Source organism: Schistocerca americana, chromosome 7 (assembly GCF_021461395.2).
Source record: "Schistocerca americana isolate TAMUIC-IGC-003095 chromosome 7, iqSchAmer2.1, whole genome shotgun sequence".
Taxonomy (NCBI): Eukaryota; Metazoa; Arthropoda; class Insecta; order Orthoptera; family Acrididae; genus Schistocerca; species Schistocerca americana.
The window spans coordinates 420,805,797-420,826,872 of NC_060125.1; positions in this window are offsets into that span (position 1 = coordinate 420,805,797).

Genomic DNA, 21,076 nt, shown 5'->3' on the forward strand with positions numbered 1-21,076 from the left:
ATTCAGATAAAGACTCTGTTAAAACAAACTGAATCATCTCCTTGCTCTTTAACACCGGTTGGCAGTCTTTAGATATGGAGCTCATGATGACCTGTAACAAATATAAAAAGCGAACGAGATGGCGTCAGTCCTTCTTAATTATACTGAAAGTGGTAACGGTTACCTAAGACCTACCGGTTTTCAGAGAATCTCCGTAAGGAGAACACACACACACACACACACACACACGTAAACACTAGCGCCAGAACAAACCAAAGATGATCGACGTCAGAAGTTGATGATTGTGGAGTTAGTAATCAACGGCTGAGGTAGCATAAACCCCATCCCTCTGCTTTTTGACAAGTGAGAGCACAGGATTTCATGACTAATTCAGACAAAAACCATCTCTGTTCATAAGGTTACTTGATAATTTAATTTTATCAGCCTCCTTAATAACACTATCCCAGTAGCTGGGCCGGCCGGTGTGGCCGTGCGGTTCTAGGAGTTTGTCTGGAACCGCGTGACCGCTACGGTCGCAGGTTCGAATCCTGCCTTGGGCATGGATGTGTGTGACGTCCTTAGGCTAGTTAGGTTTAAGTAGTTCTAAGTTCTGGGGGACTGATGACCACAGATGTTAAGTCCCATAGTGCTCAGAGCAATTTGAACCATTTTGAACCAGTAGCTGGAAGTGCGTGCCAGAGCTACCCTGTTGTTATATTCTGTAGGATAACCGATGCAAAGACAGTGTTCTGCAATGGCAGAATTGCTCGTCTGTTGTAATCATGTTTGCCGCTGATGCTCGGTACACCATTTCACAACAGTCGTTCAAATGGTTCAAATGGCCCTGAGCACTATGCGACTTACCTTCTGAGGTCATCAGTCGCCTAGAACTTAGAACTAATTAAACCTAACTAACCTAAGGACATCACACACATCCATGCCCGAGGCAGGATTCGAACCTGCGACCGTAGCGGTCGCTCGGTTCCAGACTGTAGCGCCTAGAACCGCACGTCACAACAGTCGTAACAGTCTACTCAATATATGACGTGCCACGACTTACGCGAAACCAAAATCATCCTTTACGGACCTAAAAGAACCCTGATCTTGGAGAGAAACTCAGTTCACATCATATTTCCACAAGATACGACCAATCCTGTTAGAAATCCTCTCTGCGTAAGATTAAAAGGCCGTATACTTTGGTGTTACTTGAGTATTGTCATCACTCGTCATCACTCACCAAGTGCACAGTTGGTCGACAGTGCAACGCTCATCTAATCTCTTTGTCACCATTAATACTCTTAGATGGGCAAACTCAGATGACAAACTCTCAGCGTCCGTGATGACACGGGCCCTGAGAACCAAGGTACGAGTACCCTTCACGTTGAACCGGATGGTGTCAGCTATGAGCCTGCACAAACAAGTCAGTGTCAGTAGTCTTCCAACAAACGGCATGTCTCAATGTGCCATCCACGTTCATCCTCATTAACGCAACAAGGAAGGGAATCTTTTTCCACCTCTATCGTGAATGGATATTCGAATAGATTGAATTCAGGTGTTACAAAAAGTTCTTCAAATTCTCTTTGCGATGAGACCAACCAAAAGACGTACAGTGTACAGATCTGAGAAAGAGGCACGCAGGTTTCAAAGTAGCAGACTCCAAGGCACGTTCCTCAAAATCTGCCATAAAGAAATTGGCAACAACAAATGACAAAGAGCTTCGTATCGCAACTACATGCCTGCTGGTAGTACTGATCATTGAATAAAAGTGAGTGGAAATTAACACATGTTGGAATAGGATCGTTAATTCATCACCATACTTTAACTTAGTCAACCATAACGGATCGAGCAGAGCAACGACGGAGAAGAGAGAAGTCACATCAACAATATTAGAATATCACAGTCATTCAAACGCATTCCCTCTAATCGACGTAAGGAATGGTTCAAATGGCTCTGAGCACTATGGGATTTAACATCGGAGGTCATCAGTCCCCTAGAACTTAAACTTTTTAAACCTAACAGACCTAATGACATCACACACATCCATACCAGAGGCAGGATTCGAACCTGCGACCGTAGCAATCACGCGGTTCCAGACTGAAGCGCTAGAACCGCTCGGCCACAGCTGCTGGCGGCGTAAGAAATCCGCCGAGTTACTAATGTGGTGTTCACACTGACCTACTATGGGCTCAACCGAGTCGGAGGACCAATGTTACTCACAATTGGGGGTCTTAGGGAGGCCATATCACCCAGGGGAACTCTACTGAATTGACTCTTGACTGTCTCCTGCGATAAGGAACTTTTCTTGAGAGGACTGTTCGTCTTTCCTTCAACAATTTTTGGGGGGGGCCATCACCGATCTTGCAGTACGCTGAATCAGAAAGTAAAGGCTGAGTCTTTTGAACGTAATTCTGCTTGTCCAAAACAACGGTAGCATTGCCCTTGGTCTGCAGGGGAAATAACTGTATTCAGATCAGCTCTAGCTTAACGTTAACCAGTCGTCTCAACCGCTGTGATGTTACACTTGGGTAGTTATGCCACAGTAAACACACGATATGCCTCCCTCATGGCCCCTCTGCAACATCAGGAGGTAGTTTAAGTAGAACCTGTTAAGTAGGTCTAATAAAATCAACCACTGGCAAACGCTTGGAAGTCGGTGAAAATTTGAACCCTTCCGTATCACGGATAAAGCTGCGTCGTCAAGAGCTTTCTCCCGTGATACTTGTCACAGAGCTTCAAGACATAGTATTAGATTCCGAGCCACGGAAACGTTCAAGCTTCACCGGGCGGTTACAGAATGAAATTCCCTGCCAGACTGCGATCATGAATTACCGTCCAGCCCGTCCCAAGAAGTAAAAAATCCGAAATATTTGAAGCCAACAAGCAGTGAACCCGAACCATGCGCCTCTGAGTACGTTTTTCCAATAGTGTTTGTTAGCGAGGGAAGTGGTGCAGCTGTTAAGAGACTGGACTCATAAGGATGCCTGTTTAAAACCTCATTCATACAATGAGATTTAGATATGTGGTATCGCAAAAGCACTGAACGGAAATGTGAAATAGTATCGTTATGAATGACACGATTGATTTGCTTCCCCATCCCTCCCCAATCCAGGCTTCTGTCTGTCTCTAATGACCTCACCGTCGACGGAACGGTAAACTCCAATCTTTCTTCCTTCTTTCGGCAGCTATTCAGCTAGTTTTGTGCTATAGAACTAGAAGACTTTCGTCTGCGGTTTCTCTTGAACTGCACGGAGTGTATAACAGCTTATAAATGTGAAAGATGTCTGTGCATTCTGGGGGGTGCAACACGGTCCGCGCACATATCACATTCCCTTTGGGCCGCAGCGGTACCTCTATTTGCGGGCTTCGACACTGCTATGGACAGCTGGAATTATTCAGCGGCCATGAAAGCTGTCCCTGAATCTCTGAGGCATTTTAGATGACCTCTGATTAGGTTAACAGGCCGCTCTATATGGACTGGAATCAACGTGCGCCGTAGATACAATAATCCTCCGAAGTGAATTCTACTAGAAACATAAATATCAAATGGATTTTAACTAGACAGTATGTCTTCTGAGCATTACAGGGATTGTTCATTGCAATGTATCGCATTTATTATAAAATCTGACGTCTTAACTCCAATCCATTCTAGTGTTTTATACTGTCTGTATTTCCATTTTGACTCCACAATGAGGGGGATTTTCTTACGTGTAACCACTCTCATATGAGAAGTTTCTGATTCAGAGACATCCTGACTCCGATAATAGCTATTACGCCAGAACCTTGGATTAATCCGTCAGACACAACACTGGCCCGTTCTCTGTCCGAATCACTTTAAACATAACACACAGAAAACCTGAGGATTTAAAATTACTTCAGACGTAAATTAAATATTAATAGATTTTCGTTGTCTGCCACAGATATTTTGTAAAGTTAACATGCAGACTTCTATTAATAATGGGAATTATCTAACTTTAAGGTATTTTCACCTTAATGCATATCTTCTCGCTACTTCACACTCTGCAAGACAACGGTTTGTGGCTGATGATACAACGCGTAGACACTATAGTCTCCATCTTCCGGAACGGTGTGCGCAAAGAACGATAATCAAGCTTCGTTGAAATCTCTAATTCCTCTGCTCGCCATCGTTTCGTGAGAAATGTACCGTCGTAAACAAGATGTACATCTCTTCAAGCGTTTACTACTGTAGTTGGCTGAGATTGAGTAGGATGTTCTTTTCCTTTAAATTTTTTTTAATGTTGTATTTCAAGACACTTCTTTCAGGAACATAGCGAAGGTAATATAAAACTTTTAGAAATAGCTACTCCTTGAAATATGCATTTCGAAACACATTTTATCCTTGCGCTACTTACTTTACGTATTACAAATTCGAAAAGCAGTTGCTCCATTTCTAACAGAATAAGCAATTTCAAAATTTTCGTTGTGAAACTGTAACTAACTGCTTGCAATTAAACCATATAGTTACTTACTCAGTCATATTTGCCACACAAACTGCAGCCAGTCCTTGGCCTCACTCTTTCCAGCCTTCCACATATTCCTGTCACCTGCATCTTCATCGTCCAGGCGCAGTATCTGCATGTCTATCATGATATTATCCTTCCACCTCATACTTGGCCAAACAAGTGGTCTCCTTCCTTCGGTTTTTCCGTCCGTTACTGCCTTTATTGCCATCTTCTTCCTTCTCCTCCTCACATGTAGTAGCTCCTGAGTATTTTAGTTTTCGCTCTGACTACGATGTCTGGTAGTGTGTATAATTGGCTTAATTCTCTGTTTTTCCTTATTCTCCGTTATTAATTTTCCTTCACTTGTGCATATATTTTTCTAAGGAATTTTTTCTTCAGAAATGACGAGTTTTTCTTGTTTTCTTTTGGTCAGAATCCATGTCTCGCTTATGTAGCACACTATTGGTCTGATGTATTATTATTTTTGCCTGCGTCGATAGTAAGTTAGATCTTATAATGTTATCTATAGCTCCTACACATTTCCCCCGGATTCAATTCTCATTACGATCTCTTGTTCCAAAAGGTTTTGTTGGTTAATGTTGACACTAAGGTTCGTGAATTTATCTGTTTTCTGTATTGTTAAGTTTCTTACTCTTAGATGGTTTGGTCCTAACTGAGCACTTCTTGCTATTACCATGAACTTCGTTCTACTTTCATCTATACTTAGACTTACTTTCTTAGCTTCTTCCATTAGTACAGTCGCCCTTTCCTACGTGTCTTCCATGTTCTTTCATATCACCACAATATGATCCATGAAAGCTAGGACATTCATCTTTCTCCCTATGGTGACCCCTGTCCTGCCATTTTGAACGTGGTTGGTGGTATAATATCTCCCTGTCTCATTCCTGTTTTTACCTCAACCCTTTCTGAGAACTCCCCTGTTACTTTCACTCTACACCTTGCTTCCATCATACACATTTTAGTTAGCTTCATCAGATTGTCCGGTATCCGACACTCTGCCATTATTCTCCACATCTTGTATCTCACTATGCTGTCATTTGCTTTGTTGAAGTCTATAAACACAGAATTTCTTATCTAGTTTTTGTCTTTGTGTGGATAGTAGGCCGGTTGTTGACTTACCCTTCCTGAACCCCGCTTGTGCTGTCTAATATTCATTCAGTGTATGGGTTGTGCCTGTTCAGAATAATGCCTGATATTTTTATAGCATGTGTAGAGTAGTTCTGTATCAACATTTTTTCTCCCTTCTTGCATATGGAACATAAGGCAGCAGTTTTCCATTCCTTAGGCATTAATTCTTTCCTTCACACCTCATTTATCAATTAGGCTAACCACTGATCTGTCTCGTCTTTCCCTTCTTTGATGTGTCTTGACTCTCCCTTCTTTGATGAGCTCATGTCTATGCCTGGAACCTTCTCAGTTTTCAGTCTTTTTCTTGCCTCTTTCACCTCAATCAGACTCGATCGACTAAGAGTTGTACGTTCTGGTTATTTTCTGCCCTGTTTTCGATGTCGTAGATGTCTACTGGGTTGCGTAGCAATTCTTTAAAATATCTTCTCCAGTTCTCTGGATCCAAAAAATACGAAATCCACGTACGAGTATCAGCTATGTACGATTGTTTCTTATGGTGAAGAAGACACGTTAAGATGCAAACAGGCACAATTAAAAGACACTTACACAAAGCTTTCGGTCACAGCCTTCATCAGCAGAAAAGAAACAGGGAAAGACTCACCATTAATACACACAAGCAAGCACACCACCCGCACACATGATTGCCATCTGGGGCAGCTTAGGGCAGAATAATTGACCTCGTGATCACATTGAGCGGTATTTTGCCATTTGGCTACTGGTGATAGCATTTTAAGCATTTATTAAAGAAATAAAACAGTCGCCGTTCGGCGATAATTTTCTTGGTAGACGCTAGTTTTGGGCAACACTAGCAAATCCTTTTTGATGCACTGATTTTAATGTAATATTACTTCTAATGATGTTTACCGCTTCACTGCCTTGTGAATTACTGTGGTATTGCAACCCCACAGTTCTACCAGTCTCCGAATAGACTCCACTGCTAACATTCAACTGCTACAGGCAGGTAATTAGGCTGTTACTGTAGTGGGTACATATTTTTAACTTACAGTAACGCTGATGGACGAATCCGGATCTGGTTTCTTTTTCTTTCTTGTTACAAACTTACCGATAACTAGAAACTATCACAGCCGCATACAGCATCTAGCACAAAATCAAGAAACGCCGGCACATCTTACATAAAATTCAGTTGCAAGTAAAAACTGAACTGATGGGTCATGCGTAATTTCATTTGGTTGAAAGTGGTGGAGGGGTCTCGACCTCCCACCCCCCCGGAACCCCCTTCGGCCACGTCCTTGCTCATTCGGTTGTAGTTGTACGTATTTGTTCATTCTTTTAAATGAATACGGTATCTGGGAGTAACCGAATGAAAACTTTCGACACCGTTGTAATGTTCAAATGTGTGTCAAATCGTATGGGACTTAACTGATAAGGTCATCAGTCCCTAAGCTTACACACTACTTAACCTAAATTATCCTAAGGACAAACACACACACACCCATGCCCGAGGGAGGACTCGAACCTCCGCCGCGACCAGCCGCACAGTCCAAGACTGCAGCGCCTAAGACCGCTCGGCTAAACCCGCGCGGCGACACCGTTGTAGCTATGCGTATTGACACAATTATCGTTCTTCTTTTTCCAGTAAACACTGTCAGTAGCTTTTCTGTCGGTTCAGCTACGTATGCATTCTTTCAGATTAAAGAACACTAGTGCTTTAGTTATCTGTTCATTCTTCTGAGTGAAACCAGCCTGCAGTACTTTCATTAGTTGAACAAAACCAATGCTACATTATACCCCCAAATGAAAACGTATCTTAGGGGCTACGCCAAAGCTAAAATAAGCGTAATAAATGTTCATTTAAATATATGCTGATTAATTCTACTTTTCATCATTTAAAACTCATATATAGGGTGTCCCATATTTCTTCACCACCCTAAATAACTGATTGTCCAGATGCAAATTACAAAATGTTTCAAGCAAATGTTCTTTAGTCGTTAAGGGGGCATCAATCAGCATGACTGCCTTCGTTGTAGCTTTGTTTTTTACAAAGATATGAACAGCGGTATGGCTCTTTTATATGGCACCTTGTATTTTTTATTCGGCAATTCATTTCCTCTCCTAAAGACCTACTGATAAATGTATCACACTGTGCCATTCACTGAAACACAATGTTATTAATTACACAACACAACATGGACGTTGACGCTCCCAGCGCTTAGTGGAGGTACTCGGGGTAATGGAACACATGCACGTGCTAACGTTGACAGAGGACAAATGTAAACATAAGTAGAATGCACACCCATCATTCCGCCAAACATCGTTGAAGAGTTCTATGAGTAGAGTATACACCAATGAACAGAAGGTAGAAATGCTACCATTTACGGGGAATGTAAGTTAGCAGAACATTGATTGCAATAATGTTTTCTTATGTACGGGTACATTTAGTACAGTAGTTTAGTCCTTCTAAATACTGTTGTATAGAGTAGGCATACATTTAAGGCTGTCCTTCCTACAAACCGCATCGACATAACGTTTCTTTTATTGTTGTTGTTGTTGTTGTTGTTGTTGAAGGCAGGCGAAATGCTACGCAGACAGCGGAACTGTACAGAGGGTGATATCCTGACAAGAAACAACCTTCCCGACGAATGTTTTCTCGTCTTGTTGCGACGCTTCAGGAAACGGGAAGTTTCAACCCACGACAACGCAATCGTCGTAGCACTCGCACAGACGAAGCTGCCGAAATTACTGTTCTCGCTTACATTGCTATGAATCCACATGTAACAAGAGATTGGCATTCCTAAAACCAGTGTGCATCGTATTCTTATACGTCACCGGTTCCATCCTTACCATGTACACCTACATCAAGAATTGTGTGGGAAACGTTTCCAGAATCGTGTACAGTTCTGTCAGAGGGCACAGCAGCAAATCCTCGCCAGCATGAACTTCTTCTCCAATGTTCTATTTACCGATGAATATTCCTTCTCAAACAAAGGCCAGGTAAATACAAGGAACATGCATTGTTGGTCCAGCGACAGCCCACGATGACTTACAGATGGAACAACAGCGTCAATGGGAAGCTTGGTACTAAAATTATTGGCCCTTAATTCATCAATGGTAGTCTAAACGGTACATCGTATGCCAACTTCCACATACGAATTCTTCCTCCTCTTCTGGATGAGGTGCCGCTAGGAACCAGAATGCTTATGTGGTATCAGCACGATGGACGTCCAGCACATAATGCCTTGCGTGCACATCGTGTTCTGAACCGAAGGTATCCTGCGAGATGGATTGGTCGAGGAGGAACAGTTACTTGGCCTCCTAGGTCTCCTGATTTCAATCCTCTGGACTTTTTTCTTTGAGGATGCATTAAAGACGTTGCTTATCGCGATATTCCTACAACTCCAGAGGACATGCAGGAACGTATCGTGCTCACTTGAAATTCTCTTCAGCAGGCAACACTAGAAGCAGAAATTAATTCTCTTACTCAACGAGTGCACCAGTGTATCTGTTTCCAGGGTCACCATTTTGAGCACCTTCGAAAGTTTTTTCTCCTGGGCCATGGTACATGAGAGAAAAAGTCAATTTTGTGTTTTGCTAGCACTCGGATTTCATTTGTTTTCCGACAACTCCAGCAAGTGGACGAGTTTGTGATCCCGGGCTTGAAGTCAATGTTGTGTTATGTAATTAACAACGTTGTTTCAGTGAATGGTACACTGTGATACATTTTTGAATAGGTCTTTAGGAGAGAAAATGAGTTACCGAATAAAAAATACAGGGTACCATGTAAAAAAGTCATACTGCTGTTCATATCTTTTAAAAATCAAAGATACAACGAAGGCAGCCATGCTGATTGACGTCCCCCTGATGGCTAAAGAACATTTGCTTGAAACATTTTGTAATTTGTATCTGGACAAACAGTTATTTAGGGTGGGACACCCTGTATTGTTGTGGGTAAGTTGATCCAGGAGCGGTTAACACGTAAATAATTAAGCTGACTTATCGTTGGGTTAAGCCTGCTTTCACTTAAATTGCCAACTCCAGACATCTGGGTCAAAAAGAACTACTTTTCCAGACACACACAGTCTGTCGACGGTAAGTTGGGCGATGCCCACAATGCACCGCAAGGAAGGGGGCGTGAGAGGGGGTTTTCTGTGCTGGCAACAACAGCCGGAACACGCTTCCTATCTATCAGCGGATATAAATTACACACAAGAATAAAAAGGATTTGTAAACGCGCATTATAGAGGCCTCCTTGTCCAAACGTAGTAATCATGTACGGTAAGGAATATGAACGTAAATAAATTCAGTTTTAATGCAACTTAATGACTGAAAGGCAAATGGCATCTAAAAAATATGTAGTTGTCTGTTGGGCGAGGCGGCGTCGAGGTACATTCGATCCCCATTTCCAGCGGCTTCTCTTCGTATCAGTAAAGAAGATGGGAAATGGCATCTCCGAGGTAGCGTTGAAGTGAGGATGTTCCCGTACGACCATTTTACGGGTGTACCGTGAATATCAGGAATCCGGTAAAACATCAAATCTCCGACATCGCTGCGGCTGGAAATAGATCCTTCAAGAATGGGACCAACGACGACTGAAGAGAATCGTTCAACGTGACAAAAGTGCAACGCTTCCGCTTATTGGTTCAGATTTCAATGCTGGGCCATCAACAAGTGTAAGCGTGTGAAACATTCAATGAAACATCATCGATATGGGCTTTCGGAGCCGAAGGCCCACTCAAGTTACCTTGATAACTGCAGGACACAAAGCTTTACGCCTCGCCTGGACCCGTTGATACCGACATAGGACTGTTGATGACTGGAAACATGTTGCCTGGTCGGACGAGTCTCGTTTCAAATTGTATCGAGCGGATGGACGTGTACGGGTATGGAGACAAGCTCATGAATCCATGGACCCTGAATGTCAGCAGGGGACTGTTCAAGCTGGTAATGGTGTGGGGAGCGTGTAATTGGAGTGACACGTACGTAAGCAGCCTGTCTGATCACCTGCATCCATTCATGTCGATTGTGCCTTTCGACGGATTTGGGCACTTCCAGCAGGGTAATGCGACACCCCACACGTATTATAGTTGCTACAGTGTGGCCCCCCTTCTGAGCTTAAACACTTCTGCTGGACAGTAAGCTCCCCGGATATGAACATTATTGAGCATATCTGGGATGTCTTGCAACATGGTACACTATATGCTCTCTGCCACACACCATATAAGAAAGCGAGTTAATATTGCATTGTCAACCAGTTCTGAGCTAAATTGAAAGTTTCAAGTCCTTAGTTTATCTGGAAGTTGGTTGAAAACCAGTTGCAATAATTGTACCAAACACAAAAACAGAGGGTGTTGGGTGATGTCTTTAGGTTAGTTAGGTTTAAGTAGTTCTAAGTTCTAGGGGACTGATGACCATAGATGTTAAATCCCATAGTGCTCATAGCCACAAAAACAGATCGAGGAACAAAGCTCCTTCCGCAACAGACCAGACTCGATAGCAAATTAATAGTGCAGTGTCGCCCAGTTGTGAGCTATGTTGAAAGTTTCAAATGTTTAGCTTACGGGCAAGTTAGTTTAATATCAGCTTCAAAATTCGTAGCAAACGACCAGACAGGAAATCGACCTAATAAAAATGTGTTAAAAAGTAGTTGTTCATTTATATATACATAAATTTACATGTAGCACCAGGCATTAAGGTTTAAGAACTAACCAAACGTTATATTTAATGCCATAAGTAAAAAAATTCGTATTTAAGTAAGTAAATAATACATTTTGAAAATACTTTATATTTAGAAATGTATGCTTTATTCACGGCTCCTTTAAACGAGATACTCTATTTGTTTGTAAACAATCCTCGACGTGGTTCATGTATAATCAAAAAAGCAGAAAAGGTATGTAAATAACAACGCTCAAACACGGTGAGCGAGTGAAAACATTCATATAGGGCCGCAAGCGACGCAAACTTGTTTCAGTCGGTTAACTCGCATTGAGTGAATCCATTTAAATCCTATCAGTGAGTGAAAACATTCATTCAGCTTACATGTCCGCAGAGAGTTGTTTCATTCGGTTGTTTCATTCGATTGAAAAAAAAAACGACTGAACGAAAAAAGAATCGACTGTTCAATTGGTCGTGAAAAGCAGTCGGTTGTCCCATCACTAGCTGCAACATGTCACTCATAATGCCGCTGCTTCGTTCGCATTTAAATTATTTCCGGAAGACTGCGATGTAGTGAGTAACGAGCATGGTGAACGGTACCACCAAGAGACATGTCAGAACTGGAAGAAAGAGATTAGGGTCGCTCGACTGTTTTGTGCTGCCTGATTATTGCTAAAGATTGCTTCGAGATGGCCCACGACATGATTACAGTAGACTAGCAAAGTGAGATCATTCTCATCCATGGAGCTCTTAACTTTGTCATTTTCGTAATTGTTCAGCTTTGGGTTTCACTGGCATTATATTATTCTGTATCTTTGGAAATAGAGCTAATATTAAGAACTAATATCTGATTAACTTTACATGACTCCATATTAGAAGAGTTCTACATCTTTCATTCGGGTCACAAACGAATTCATCTGTAGTATAGAAGTTTAAGGAGGAATATCTGAGACGTGTGTGGCTCGTGTTCCCGTCACCAAGTATTTACACCCTGTTTTTGACGTACTTCCACCTCACTAAGTTAATTTAAATTACTACTGCCACTGAGTTGCTGCTTTGCCTGACCGTGAGGGAAGTTAGCAGTACGTATCGATATATCCTCTCTCTTGTAGTATCTTTGCTCGACTGCTATTACTTCCCGGTCGTTGTCTGTCATAAGAGAGTTCCGGTCGCGAGTTCTGGTCGCGAGTTAGGGACTGCCAGTCAGTTGGAACGTGTCTGGAGCGCAGTCCGGACCTGCCAATCGGGGAGTTGCAATGCGGCACTAGTACAGTCGGTTTGGAGCAGCAGTGACGTCTGCGTCGATATGGCTCCTCCGACCATTGCCGCCACGCATCACTTGAGTCGGGCCACGGTCTTTGGGGATAGTCGGTCGGTCGTCCTACCAGACGACGCGTTTTGGCTCGCCAATAGTTCATGAGTCGTGTGTGTGTGTGTGTGTGTGTGTGTGTGTGTGTGTGTGTGTGTGTGTGTGTGGGCGCGCGCGTGCGCATCGACCCCCGATCTGTATTCGTATGTGCTTAGTTACTGTTGGGTATCGTTCAGGTCTTCGTGCAAGTGTTTATCAGGATGTGTGTGCATTTGGCGTTAGTTCCACTGGCGACTATTTTAGATGTTGTCGACATTCTGAGAGAGTTGGTCGGTTGCTGCGGACCAGGGAATTTATCTCCGTGTGGTGCAGTCGGCTGGGTCCATTGGCGGTCCCTGCGCAGTGTCGGAGCGTGTGTGGAGCTGTCCGATCGCTACGAGCTTCGTGGTTCAACGACCCAGGACGCCAAAGTTGAGTAGTGGCTTTAACTACCCAAGCCACGTCCACTCATGTTGTGGTGGTTTGTATCGGTGGTTTGCTGTTGGGGAGGTTTTCCTGTGAGCAACACCGAATGTTTCTATTGCTGAAATTTAGCTGCCATGCGGTGCAATTAAGTATTTTGGTCGACTATAATTCGAGTGCACAAATAAAATTTTCTGCTTTGTGGCCGTTAGCGTTCCGGTTACCTGCCCTGGCCACTAACGTAATTTCAGGCAGCGTCCTTTCCTCACCTGTTGTAGCTGTCCAACATGGTGTGTAATTTTGACAGCTAATACCTACTTTAATGTGGATTACCAAGTTTGTAACCTTTTGTGTTTGAGTTCTCATGTACTGATTGATGGCAAGCAAGTCGTTGTGTCGGTCCGTGGCTGTCCACTGGTTGGGTTCGCATGAATAAAGTGTAGTTGGAATCACCACCTGCCTCGCCTAAGTGAACGAGGGCAGACCGATAGACTGGAGACTCCTGAGTGCCGTTCTCTTAATTATCCTTCTGGCAGTGTTAATGTTGTTGTAATTTACCTGTATTTTAAATTTTTAATTTGGCAAGGTTAGTTGTGGACCTTCAGCCCTGGAAACATGTTTTCAGAGTTTCCTTCAAGTCCAAATATTATCGCCATCTGCTCTGGCAGGGTTATTGTAATTTCCTCGGAAAGATTTTACGAGTTATTGTGGATCTTTCGCCGTTGGTGTTGCAAAAAGGAAATGTTTAAACTTAATGTATTGTTTTACTGATTGTTGCAATATATATTCCCTTAATTTGCAGAATTTAACTAGCGGCATTCAGCCATCTTATTGCGTTTGTTTACCTCTTTCTGTGCACCTTGTGGGCCGTCAGCCCTGTTAGCATCTTAAAACATTGTGGCCTTTTACTTTCAGTATTCATCAAAGTATATTTGGAATTTTGAAGATTTAATCCAGCGACCTTCAGCCGCTCCGCATGCTGATCTCACATATGTATACGATTTATCTTAATCGTAAATTTAAGTGTGTGTGTCATGTCTTTTCAAAATTGAACTAATTCTAAAGCATCTGTTTGGAGGCTTCAGCCAGGAAGCAAATTTAATTATTTCAAAAGTGTATTTGTGAATTAAATGGTAATAAATTACAATTGTGAAATGAATCTGACCACAACTTCCTTGGCCCTTTCCACAATCCTAATTACCTGTTATTCCTGCGTGATATAACGGGCGTTTCAATATCTTCAATACATGTTTGGAAGCACTTTTGGTGTTCGTTATTTTATTTCAATGGGTAGAGTTTATAGCTGGATTCGTTACCCATCTCTGCGGAAAAGTTAGATACATTAAAAGGGTAAAGTGTATCATTTTTCCTCCTGGCGTTTCACTTGTGAATATAACTGTTACTTTTAGATTCCCATGGATTGGTAATAACAAAGTTCGTGGCGGAATAAGCCTCTGCTTAAAGTGATGCTTCCAAGATGTGCATGCGTGAATCCAGCACATGATTCTAATTACCTTCTTTTGTGCGTGGATACTCTTTGCGCAAGTAATGAGTCACTACACAATAGCAAATATCCAAAAAATGTAAACTTGCTGATTTCCGGACCTCCCCATTTGATACATTTAAATGATAATGCATGTCATTTTCCGTTATGGCGTTGTACTTATGTATACAGGTGTTACTCTCAGATTCACATGGATTATTGATAACAAATTTCGTAATTGAATAAGCCTCTGGTTAATATACCCAGCTGCTTGAAACGATGACTGCAAGATGCACGAGTGTGAGCCCAGCATACAATTCTAATTACCTTGTTTTTTGCAACGAATCCTTCTTGCCTAAGTGATGAGCCAAAACACAATACCAAATGTGCAAATCTGTACACTTGTTAACTTCTCAACCACAAATTTGGCAACTATTCACGTGGTAAAAGTAGGCAAATCTAAGCGCTTTAGCAGTTTTGCTATACGGTTTCTCCAGATTTAGGTTTCATCAGTTTGCACTTTATCACCTCTGACGAGGAATGTTGGTAGTCGAGAGTCTTAGTGTTCTGCAAGTCGACTGCAAGCGCCACTAGGGTCGCAAACATTGGGAAGTGTCGCCAGAGTCGTATCTTCCCTGGCTTGGCTACGGCAATTCTGCTGTCAATGGTGAAGTGTGGAAAACACAAGTCTGAAAACAATTTATGGGACTTACCAAATGAAACAATAATACCATCTCCAAAAGAACAACATACCCGATGCCAACTGCGGATCGTCACCAATAGACAAATACAAATTACTGTAGAAAAGACCCGACTCTTCATGGAGAGAGATCACAATCCAATAATTCTGCAATGTCAAGATGTTCATCTATTATACCAAGTCCACCCGCGAAAGATCGGCCAGAGAGTAGAGGCTTCAGGCCATGGCTGCCGGGTTGGCAGCTCTGTAGACTTCCAAGCGGTGCATCGAACTGCCCTATGCGGCCGATGCGCCGCCCGATAAACCCCCATCTAGCGGATGTATCTGCCGGAACTAATTGCGATCACGTGCCTGGCGTAGCAAAGTAGTTCCCCGGTTAGCTGCGACATCAGGTGAAGCTGTTCTGCAGACTCCGCAAACGGGTAGTGGTCCACGGCGGCCGTTGGTGGAGACCTGGTGCTGTGTTGTGTTGTGGCCGTCTGTAAATATTTGTGTTGACAACACAGACGGCGTAGGTTTTCCTGGTGATTATACTCCCTGTGATGCAGGCATTCCGCGTTGGTTGGACGTGAAGTGGGATGCCGATACATTAGGCACTACGATGACTGCAGTGGGAGGCCACAGCAAGTCTCTTGTTATCTCTACCTCGGACTGTTGTTTACTTCAGCTTCCGCTCGCTTGCGTTCGCGTGAGAATACTTCGCGCTGTCGCGTTTTCTTCACCTCATGTTTTCCCGTCCGTGCTTGCGGAATCTGCTCGCTTAGCAAGATATAGCATGAGGGGACATAAACTTGCTCTGGCATGTACTTTCAATTTTGCATTAAGTGTTTTATGTTCTGGGCATCTTGGATCAAGTGTGTGTGGAGTGTTGGAGGCAACAAGTGTAGAAGCAGAAGGACCAGCTGAAACGGCCAAAACGATAACAAGAACATTTGCAACAGAGGTTGAAACAACAGCAGCCCCAACAGAAAAAAATGCAATACCTCAAGTGTCGCTGTCTACGCCCCCGACTCGCGAACGTAATTGGCCCAGATTATGATGGTGACTGCAGGCTCAGTTGCTGGTGTTGTGACCACAGAAAAGTGGAAAGATTATTTACGCCATTTAAGCTGTACTGCCAGCTGATAGGCTTCACTGAGGCTGTAGATCAGAGAGCTTTGTTGCTGTTGAGTAGCAGTAGTACGTATGAGGTGGTACAGAAATTACGACACCTAAAAGACGGTAAAATTTCAGGAAGTGTTGCTATTACTAACGCACTACTAGTGTCATCACCCATACGCACATGGTAGCGGCCCACTTTTAACAACATCATAAGCGTCCGGGCAGCCGAAAGTGGCGTGCATAGCTTCTTGCAGGGGTTAGCACGTAGGTGTAGTTGTAGGCAGAGGTGTACAAATTCTTCTTCCAGCCTGGCTGCCCTTATCTCCGCCACAAACATTAAAGCAGCTGAACCAGCTGCAACAGAAACACAAAAGTGAAGTTTCCACAAGCTTGGAAAGCTTCAGGGGATCCGTTCAGCTTGCTGCACATGACAACAGATAGCGCTGTCCATCCAGCTTGACTACAGAACAGCCATGTATATCTGTCTCAGAACTGACGCTCACCCATCCAAGTGCTAGCCCAGCCCGACAGCGCTTATCTGCGGTGATATGACTGGAACCAATATTACCACTGCGGCAAGGCCGTTGGCATCTTAACGGACAGAGCAGCAGAAGGAACAAACTATACCTAAAGGAGACTGAGCAGAAATTAAGAATTGGGAAATATGTACCAGTCACGGAACAGAGCCCATGTCCAGCATGGGCGAAATTTTCCTGTGTTTATGAGGTAGCTGCAAATAAATTGAGAGGTGTTTCGCAAAGCAAATTGTGTAAAAAGTTACTAAACACTCATTTGGGAACGTCGAGTATGTTACGACATGTTTGTAATTTGATTTGATCACCAGTTTTCTCACTCCAAGTCTTATTTTTTTTTCTTGTGGAAGTGTTTGGTAAGGACCTAAGGCCATTTAGCACGATATAGGGTTCCAAAGTTTAGGGAAATCTGTAGGAAAAATATATGGCACAGTGCGCATTAAAAACCATATTCTGATGGTATGCAACATATTGCAAAGAAAGCCTAGTATAAGAGAAAAGGTTCTTCTTTCAAACATGCACTTTCTAGATTAACATAACATGAAAAAGAAACCTCGTACTAGGGATATTCTGAATGAACTATTTCGGCCATTTAAAGTGAATTCAGAGAACCCGCAAAACACATCCTGGAAAATGTAATTAAAATTCTTATACCTGGGTATGATAGATATGTTCAGATTCTTAATAGCGAAGGATCTCACTTTCAGAGAAGATTCTGTTTACTATAGAAAACTAGTATCAGAGGTGCCTGATGATTGTTCTGACAGAGAATAGCCAGCACTAGCTGAAAGTGTATGAAGTTGCAGAGAAAAACGTTCAGATCGAAGAAAAATAAGCCCGAAATACGCAGAAAAGGGAAAAAAGGCCAAATAAAATGCTCAATTTTCTGGACTACAGTGATTGAAAATACATATATAGAATGTTGGGCCTCGTTTTGCAATACTCGGTTAAAGAACAGCCAAACCCTACTCTTAAGACTGCAGTCAAAGCGTACGGAATAAATTGTTAAGTAGCGTACAACAGCGGGAAGACGGGCGAGGAAATACACAAGTAAGATTCCTTTCGCCTCTTGGGTTGGGCACAGCTTGGTTTGGATGAAAGTAAAGCAACCTGTCCGTTCTGAGGGTATGCTCATTCCTCAACTGTTTCTTCAATTAATGAAACACTACTCCTGTTCTTGTTCAGAACTTTATTGAATTCACTAGTGATTTCGGCCTTTATGTTGGGCCGTTTTCAAGTGGATCGAGAAACTGCCGTAAATATTATAAAAAAATGTTCAAATGTGTGTGAAATCTTATGGGACTTGCGACCGAACCGCCGAATCTTTCCATCAGTAAATGGGGTATGTTCTCAAGTGACTCCGTTGTTTTAACCCCTCCACTGACAGAATGACCCGCTTCCTACTTCCGTATGTATAAAGCCAATACGGACTTGTAGCTGTCACGCCTTTGCGCTTACTGCTACGTATTTTAACCGTAAATAGCTCAGCCCTAATGGTAAGAGTTAGTAGTGAATTCTGGCGTTATTAATCTTTGAAGACAGCACAGCTGCCACAAGCTCAGCTCACTTTTACTCCACTCCTACCCTCGCCATTACACCACATTAACTAGGTGCTACATAGACCTTGCTAAATTCACTTGCGTATACATTTCTGACCGTTACTCGCCAGTATTTACCTATTGGATTAGTACACTCCTAACCGGACTATTTCTCAAAGAGCTGTGATGATTGAACGGGTTCGATCCACGGCCTACAGTGCCCTACAGTTCACACGGTAACACTGCCTACCTGACCCACTTAACTTGGTAGTGAGCTTATGTATCCAATCACCACTGCTAGCAGCAGTAGATAATCCTATCAGCACGACAAGAGCAGCAGACTTACCGTCGAATCCTCCTGAAAAATACTTATAACTACGGTCGCCAGCTCTGAAGGAGCAAAAGAATAAATCAATTTTTTGGCTCGTTTCAAAGTGAAACGGCTTAAGTTGAATTTAAACTTAATTCTGAATATTACTATTTCTGATCATTCTAGGTGATTCTACAAAGCAAATACTCTCTCAATTTCTGTGAGTTGGCTTGGTAATTTACTACCAAGACAATTTATGCAACTTAGGTTAACAAAATCCTATCCTTCAACTTATTTAATGATTTTGGGATATTACTCTTTGGACAATTGCTATAGAATTAGTTAAGTGACTTTATTTGAAAGGTTACTCAGAAAAATTTAAGTAACTATGAATAGGCGACTCATTCTGGTATGACCATTGCTCTTTTCAAAATTCTTATACGCTAAAGTATTCTACACCCAAAAGAATTGTAAATGGAAGAGGCGATGGTGGCCTCAGTCTGATTTCACTACACTATGTTTCAGGTTACTACACTTTACAATGAACAACATGCGTCGTAATTTTACTCATTACTATATTCTGTCTTCTGCACTTGCACAAAAGAAAACTGGTATTCTCCTTTTACATGTATACAAAGTTCGACTTAACAATTTCAAGCAGTCTTGCCTTGGGTAGACGTGTCGGTGCTGGTGGTGAGATGCATGTGGCTAACGCAGCTCTTCCTCTTCACGCCTCGTGCCCTTAATGGCGGCTGGAACTACGAGCTGTAGCACTCGTATAAGCTACTGCGCGTCCGCCATAAAATCTGGGCGCAGGAACTCTTACAATCAGCCCCAGTGGCATAGAGACGGCTTCGACAACCATTCGTCGCGTTCTACTCCGTAAACGGCGACGATATTCTCCTTTTCGCTGTTGCACAGTCACTTTTGCATGAGCACAGTTATGCACGTCCGCTCACGTCAACACTCCCCAGGCCATTCCATTGTTCAGTCCCTGTGTCTCCAGCTACCTCTAGCTATGCTCGTATCACCAAGAGTGGGGGCGTTCCCCTACCACCTTTTCACCGAAATCATTTTGTATCTAAGAATATTTATATTTATTACCCTGGAGTTCATACCAGTCATAATAATTTACTACTAGCGCTTTATAACATTAAATCATACAGTAATAGCTTATAATTACCAAGAAAAGGAATACATTTGACTCCGAGAGCTCTGTGCATTGTCTGAGACAGCGCTAATTCCCATTTTCGCCAATAGATGGCATCAGGGTGCACTCCCTGGCAGTCTCACACCAGCGCGCCCGTTTCCGACGCGCGGGCTCCAAATTACTGTCAGCCCACCATCATTTCAGTTCCGTTACAGACTTAACTGCTAAGGTCATCAGTCCCTAAGCTTACACACTATTTAACCTATATTATCCTAAGGACAAACACACACACCCATGCCCGAGGGAGGACTCGAACCTCCGCAGGGATCAGCCGCACAGTCCATGACTGCAGCGCCTCAGACCGTTCGGCTAATCCCGCGCTAAATATTATAGATAAGTAAACATTGTATGCAATAGCAGCTGAGAAGACAAGCAAAAATAAGGTGTAAAACCTACAGTATACTGTAGAGAAACAACGTCAAAAGATAAAATACCAGGCAGATGGATTTAAAATGTTGTGTGCCCAATTATTTGGTGAGGAATATAGATGTTTCAAGAATATAAATATCATCTAATTCATTAAATTAGAAATATTATTTGAGTTAAACAGGATCTATGTCTTGATATATTCAAAAATTCTTAATTTTAAGTTTCACACATAAAAGACTAAAAACAGCTTTCCTCATTTAATAAAAGTGTAAAATAGTTGCAGTGGGCACGGCAACCAAGTCGAGTGTAGACCTCTACACAGAACTGCAGAAGTCGTTAGAGTAGTTTTGACGCATCGTGGACTGCTTCGAAACATGTTTACAAACTTCTAGGTATAGTTACGAATATGCGGATTTACTTTAAAGGACTTCATCAAAAACAGGCGGCAGATGTCCCAGAAAATGACGATTTTAGATGTGCACTGCTCAGCGAATGCCTTTTCTTTGGAATATGGTCATGTACGAGCAGTGTGAAATTTACATCGAGATGAAAAAATGCAAAGAAAACGCGCTTAATGAGCAGTGTACTGTTGTAAGCACGGATTTCTTGGAAATCTGCCCCCCACCCCCACCCCTTCCTTAATGATAAATTCCTATGAAATTAATCTGCAAATCAGTAGATGTATCTAGAAGTTTATAAAAGTGCTCAGTAAACAGTCAACGAAGTGTCCAAGCTACGCTAACGACATACGCATTCTCTGAAATTCAAATCCGACTGCATATCCTTGCGTGCAGAACTTCATGCATATACTAAGCAATAAGTAATGACTGTATAGTACTAACTGCAAGGTATATTGCAGCAAT